Source organism: Pezoporus flaviventris, unplaced genomic scaffold (assembly GCF_033815535.1).
Source record: "Pezoporus flaviventris isolate CSIRO_AGI_PZ_B2104156 unplaced genomic scaffold, CSIRO_AGI_Pfla_v1 ptg000132l, whole genome shotgun sequence".
NCBI classification, from domain to species: Eukaryota; Metazoa; Chordata; class Aves; order Psittaciformes; family Psittacidae; genus Pezoporus; species Pezoporus flaviventris.
The window spans coordinates 411,508-418,380 of record NW_026892680.1 but is presented as its reverse complement, the minus strand read 5'-3'; the positions used below and the strand labels follow the sequence as shown (position 1 = coordinate 418,380).

General features: G+C 42.6%; 1 long non-coding RNA gene across 1 annotated transcript; it reads left to right on the top strand.

Annotated features, from left to right (window-relative positions):
• Positions 1-1,762: 1,762 nt before the first annotated feature.
• On the top strand, positions 1,763-4,100 carry LOC133282683 (uncharacterized). Its single transcript, XR_009747693.1, has 2 exons — positions 1,763-2,263; positions 3,962-4,100. It is a non-coding gene; the product is annotated as an uncharacterized LOC133282683 (long non-coding RNA).
• Positions 4,101-6,873: the final 2,773 nt, after the last annotated feature.

Genomic DNA, 6,873 nt, shown 5'->3' with positions numbered 1-6,873 from the left:
CCAGGCATGGCATACAGTTCTCTGTAAAATGGAAACACAAGTGCTGATAAGCTTCACAATTAGTACAAAGGGACAGAATAATTGGAATTTAATAGTGCCTGCAGTGTAGGGGCATTTTTAAGTATACTCAGAGCCAAGTGTGCTATGTACTGCGGAGCAGATAGGCCAGGAGAGCACATAGTTGGTGCTACATAGCTGGAGGGAATGATTTGATTGCTGTATTACTGCTCACCCTGAGAACGTTGCTAATTTGCTGTTTACACAGCAGGAGGTAATACGCTTGGTACAAAAGCAGTTAAAGTGGCAGGAATCTTCTCCTTAGTCATCTGTGCTCTGCTCCAGATGCCTTTTTCTCAGTCAGCACCTCAATTTTCACAACATAGCGGTTAGTTTTAACACAATAACTGTTTAACTCAGATCACTGCGTTTCTCACTCAGTCTTTGCTTCTTGCTGCTGGATACTGAGAGGATGCAGCCCTTCTGAGACGCCAGCTCTGAGAAGCAGCAAACATACGCTGTGGGTGAAGGCAATGGGAGTGCTAATGAGGCTTTTGTCAGATGACTTTCTCTGCTCATTGTGCAGCTCCTTTTTGCTAGCTTTCTATTATTTAGCCTACAAGCCTCAGAAAACAGATTGTCTCAATCTGAATTTTCACAGTGCCTTGCTGAGCACAGGAGCCTTAAATGAGAGTGTTTGCTTTCCTGATCACTCAAATATAGCTGGATTTGCTTTCTGTGCAGCTTTGCTTTTCCTTCCTTGTCTCTAGCAGTAGCACAAGCTTAAGCAGAGAGAGCTTTCTCCCAGAGGGCAGGGAATCCTAAAGGGAAAAATCCTCTGAGCAGGCACCAATAGCAGTCCCGTGGGACCACTCTTTGTCTTATTTGCATGCTTTGTAGTGAAAAACCTACGGATAGCATGTTCGGGAACTCAGTATTTTCATCCCTGGTGAAGAAAATCACTTAATGAACCCAGTGGGAAGATAAGGACACTGTGCCATTCTCATATGGCATGTTGTGCCCAGCTTCAAAGGAAGTGACAGCTCTGGGAGGCAGCAAGGATAAACCATCCCCTCCACACTCAGCTCAGGCAACGGCGTTGTTTCTGTGCCCAGCACCTGCCTTCAGGACACTAGCTGATGAGTAGGTGGAGGAATATGAGCATTAACTCTGCCTTTGTTCTTCTCTAGCATGGCTCATCCTTTCCTTTGTCCCAGTTGAAGGGCACCCGCAGCAAAGGTTCTGCTGCCTATCACTGCCATGTGGTATGTGGCTTCCTCCAGGTGATGTGGCTGCCGACAGTCTGACTCATTGATCCTCCTTCATTGCTCTACCACAATTATCTCTTTCGTGAATGAGTCCTTAAATATCCTTTAAAAAGAACGGTATGGTTTTGTCATTGTTTGACTAGTCACAGGATGGGAAAATGAGGTATCACAAAAAACGTTTATTTCCAGTCACTTTTGCCGTAAGAAACCGCCTCCATGAGCATAGCTCTGAATAATAACCCTTATAGAAAAAAAAAAAAATGACATCTGTTCAGGCCTTCCATGAAGTGACAGTAATATCAGCTTAATGGAGAAAACTTCCAACAGGAGACTATTCTGCTTTCCTGAAGAAACTAATGTTACGCAGTTTTAATGGAGGTCTAAAACAGAGGTGAGAATTAAACAGAACATAAAACCTAGGTATTCCTTGGAACTTTACTTGAGTTGAAATTAAATTCTTTGGGATGATTGCATAAAAGTAAACTCTATTTTTCTAGCTGGCTTCAACGATCTATATCAACTGCACTATATTGCAGACGGAGAGCTTTTGAAGTATGACTTCGGCTGATGAGTAAAGGTATTGTCCATCAGCTCTGTGAGGTGAATACTTTCAGCTGGATAGAGCAATCACTACGAAGACCAGATCAGCTGGGGCCAAGTGGTTTTAGGATTTGTTTCCTATCAACCCTATCCCATTATAAATTAACTTTGGATTGAGTTTATGCTCTTGGTCGTGATCTCTTAATAGTCTGCAGGTTGGAATTGGCAGAGTGTACTTAAGCCCTACCCCTAACACATGCCTTGTAAATCATAGACCACGTCTGGAGGGAAGGGAAGCAGGTACGAAGCATCTGGCTGCTCCAGTTTTATCTTTGCTAAAACAAGTGTTAGATTGTTTTTTCTTCTTCACTCGGTAGCAATGCTCATTAATTTGGTTCCCCTCTTCGCCGCTGCATCGTGCCAGAACTTCAGTTTGTTGTATTATCTTCAGTATACTGGTGAGTACCTTAATTCTTTAAGGTGTTTTGATGACCATTAAGCACTCTGTGCATGTGAATTTCAGTAGACTCTGGAATGTTCTGTGAAACCCGGCTTTGTGCCTCTTTGGGTTGATTCTGGTATTATCTTCTCCGTGTAAACTTTCTATAGGCTACCTGATGTACTACTGTATACTAGGCAATTGAAGGAACTCATTGTTTCAGCTATATGTGTGTATGTAGATGCTTTGTTGTTTCTTCCAAGATATTTGATAAAAGCCATCAGTGTTTTGGGGTTTCTTGGTGGTTTTTTTTTTTTTTTTGGTGTTGTGTTTTTTGGTTTTTGGGTTTGGTTGGTTTTTTTTTTTTTGCAAGTTTAGTGAATAATTCTGGAGTTGGTTCCCATGGAAGAAAAGGGAAGTTAGTTTACTTGGCCCTGAACAAAAGATCCAACTCCTGTACAGGTGGTTTACGTGGTATTATCACTGTAACCAGCCATGTCCCTGGGCTCTCAATTTCTGAAATGAACGTTTATGTTCCTTTAAGTAGTTGCCATGGAAATCCTCAGCATGAACCTCATCAGTGAAGGCCTTATGGCAGATAACTTATGTCTATTATTTCTCTAAACACATCAGGCACTACAGTGAAAGGGGTTTTGTGAGCCTTTACAACACATGCACAACAGCTGCTACTGGTTCTAGCATGTGTTTCCTAACCTTGATTCTTCAAATCAGGTAAATGAATGTATTTGAGAAAGCAATCCCCTAAAGTATTTTCAGATGAACCTGTTCGGTTTTTAAAGGCTTCTTTATGCTGAGCTTTCAGGCATACAAATATGGGAGAATTAGAGGCAATTGAATGTGTTCTGCAGAGCAGATGTACTCTTGGCAAGGATCAAATGTGAAAAGTGGAAAATAGGAATAGTCTTTCAGTTGGTAACTCTTCTTTGCTTAGATGATCAACAGGCTTATTTTAGATAATGCTTTAGATTACACTTGATTTTGAGTTGAATTCCAAAATAAAGAGAAAGAAGGTGGTTAACTGACTTTTGAGATGTTCTCATTGCTCTCCAGTGTTGTCTCCTCCATGTATCTGGATGTGAACGTTGATATCTGGAAGCTGTTCCTTTTCAATAGAATGGAGCTCATCATTTCTCAGTTCTTTCTATTCCTCTAAAGACTAACTCAGCTGTAATAAGGGTGCTAGAGCACAAAACACTTTATCCGTACATCTTGAATATGACACACTATTAGACTGAAGTTACAAACTGCAGATGAGATGTGTCATATTAGAGTGTGCCATTTGGTAAGCAACCTTCATGTGCTGATGCAGTTTTACCATTGTGTCAGGCTTTAGCTATAATGCCTCTGTAGACAGAGAGCCAGGCTGCCCTGTGTTGCAGTGCTGTGAGCCCAGGGTAATTCCATTAGCTACGCACTTACACAAATACAGGCGAATGAGGAAATTGATAAAATGGGTTCAGTGCAGAATGTTACAAAATAAATATGGAAAATAGCAGTTTAATGACAAAACACGCCGCCTGTATAAAATAAGCCATAACATGGGGTTTCATAATATTTTCTGCTGTTTCTATGCATCTTGTTTTTAACCGAGATGAATACTGGTTCCTTTCACAAAGAGGATTTTATTAGTGCTGCAGGGTAAGGAACTTGCAGATGACTGTTCATACGATCACACGAACTATTTATCTCTGTACAGCTCCCACTGCACTGATTTGGATGCCCTGGAAATAGCAGCTGTGCCTAACTTGGTGCCAATTGCAGCAAAGGCCAGTCTCAAATACAGGTGGAGAAGGCACTGGTGGTGGCTTAAAGCACTCAGATGAGCAAGGACAGGACAGGAAAGAAGTTTGCCACCTAGCAGCTCCCCCCATGGTAGATAAAAGGAGTACTTCATTCTCCTGAGCTTTCAGTATGTTTCTCTCCATTCACTATGTTCCCTTTTAAAACTAAGTCTGTGTAGCTTCCCCTGCCAGACACTCTGGCACGGTTCCTCAGGCACTTAAATACCGTTGTGGATTTGCGCTTCCGAGCCTACATCTGATTTCCCGCTGAGGGGGAGGAAGCTTTGCAAGTAGAGTTAATTTTGCCATAGAGGAAATTAATGCCACGAAACCTTTCTGTTCGATTATAGCTGATAATAAGATAACCACCCTTGGCCATCCACGGGGAGCGTCTGTGAGCTGCATGGCCGCGCTGCCTGGGATGCTGCGGAAGGGCTGGGTTCGGTGGAGCATTTAGTGCAGTGGGCTTCCAGCGAAGCCCAGGATAGTGCTTCCCTCTTATCTGATCTGCTTTTGCTGCCCTCCAGCAGTGTGCCTGGAGTGAATCCAACCCGCGGAGGGCACAGATGTAGCTGCTTCTGAAACATCCTGTGTCTGACATAAATACAAATGACCTTTTGTTTCCGTCTCTCTTCCTGCCAATAACAGGCTAGTCATGTTAACAAAACGCCAAGCACACACGGTATGCTTGGCACAAACTTCACCAGTATGGGCAAGATACAGCTAATTACTGCATAAAAATACCCACAAGTTATATATATATAGGTGTGTTTTTGTGTAGCTACATGTTCGTGTGTATATACACAATATAAATAAACGCTAAGCAGCTGTGCATAGGAGTGTTTTGGGGGATGCAGAACACAGCAAAGCAACATAAGCTTTATTGTAGCGTAGCAGCCTGGTTTTGTTAGCATGGTGGCATGAATCAAGGCAGCTGCATCTAAAATGGCAAAGATGTAAGTAGTGGCAAATTGCTTTAAGTGACAAATCGGGTGTGAATTTTCTAGCTTATATCCAAAAGATGGAAGAAATAGCTTTAGATAGCTGAACTTTGTTGTCCGAATTGGAAACAGAAGCCAGAGTCGGTTGATTTTAATTTTAAACATTAAATCTGATGGGATAAGGCAACCTGATTCCAGTGCTGGCTAAAAGTTTCTTGTCTTGGTTTAAAAGTAATCTAGCAGGTTTTGGTCATTCTGCAAAGCTTTTACTCAGTTCCATTCAGTGCTTACCATTCCCAGCAAGATACTGCCTGATAAGGGGGCTTGCCCATTGATTGTTTAGTTGCCTCTCAGTAAGAAAGCATGCAGGGTTTGAACCATGGGGGTTGTTAGTTATCAGTATCAGGAGGCAATCAGTAACTGTTAACGTTTCTCTCAGGTTGTCATAAACAAAGCTTTGGCAATCTGCTGATGCTATCTCCCCAGGGCAGAAATGCGTCCTTCACCTTCCTTTTGTCACATGGTCAAGGTGCTATTAGACAGCTCAAATCACAGATGTGTTCAGGCAAATGACTGCCACTGGAACAATGGCTTTGGGGGATAATGTGCTTTCTGTCAGCACTTCTGAGGCTCTGGCTGTGATCTGCAGGAAGAGAATGAGCTTTGCTTTCTTCTTGGAAAAATAAAGTATGGGCCCTGTGGCTCAAGGTAAGTGGCTTCCCGAGGGCAAAGTGTGCAGAGTGTTGTATAAATGACCTCTTCTCAGAGGAAGAGCAAGCTAGGTAGGGTGCGATGGCTGTATTTCAGGATCAAACCCCGGCGGTATTTGGAAATCATGCGGTGAAGCCTTCCAGACTCGGTTCTACATTGTCATGTGTTTAGCTGCTTTTCTCAATTGCATCATCAAATTCATTTTCCAAGCACAGAGCATACAGTTTTGAGATTATGGGAAGCACAATAGAGAAGAGTTCAAGTCTGCTGTGAGTGAAGTACAGGCTTCATCACCTACAAGCCTTAGCATTGCCTTCTAAGCAAGCTAGTTCCCTTCAAGGGGAAAAGCATTAAGACATCTTTAAATGTGTTTGCTCTAGTTTGATGCAGTAAAGAGGTACCCAAATTCCTCGCTGAGCTGCAAATGTGCTTGTGCTTAGGGTACTTTGTCATAGCCAAGGTATCTTTCTCAGTGGCTTCTAAGGTTACATGGCATAGTGTAATAGTGTTTCTCCAGCTTCAGTGTATTTTATCTCCCAAACCAGGGGCATAGTTTCTCATTTCGCTGTTCAGTGGCCATGTGCACGCGCCTCTTCATCAACCCTTAAGAATACAAAGCAGTGTTAAAATCTTCTGGCATGTGGTTCTGATGCAACAGACAATGAATTACCAGGCCAAAGATCTTGGAGAGGTACTTAACCTAGAGCAACAGCATAAAAGCTTTCTGTACCAGACTAGGTGCTAGGACCTGAAGGTCAGGCACTTACTCTGAGTGGCAGGGCAGATTTTAACTTCGATCTCTTCGGTATTACTTCAAAATCAACAGTTTTTCTTTGGGTCTAACCAGCTATTATTCTGCTTACTTTGATGTTGAGGAGTAGCTCTACAGGTACGTGTGTATTCAGCCAGGAATGGTCCAGGAGGTGATGACCTTCGTTAGCGTGAATTGTCCATTCAAGTGCACTCTGGATTTATTAACTCAAAAGACAACCCAAAGCCCTGAACTCTCTGCATTACGAGCACGAGCTGTTTTTGTGGCAATTTGTTAAATAACTCCATCAGTTTTTCTTCTTTTTACTCATATGCAGTGATGGTGGGAGGGTTGCTTTCTGGGCATCTGTTCTACAAAATAAGCGTGGCTGGAGGGTTGAAAACGGAGTACAATGGATATTTTG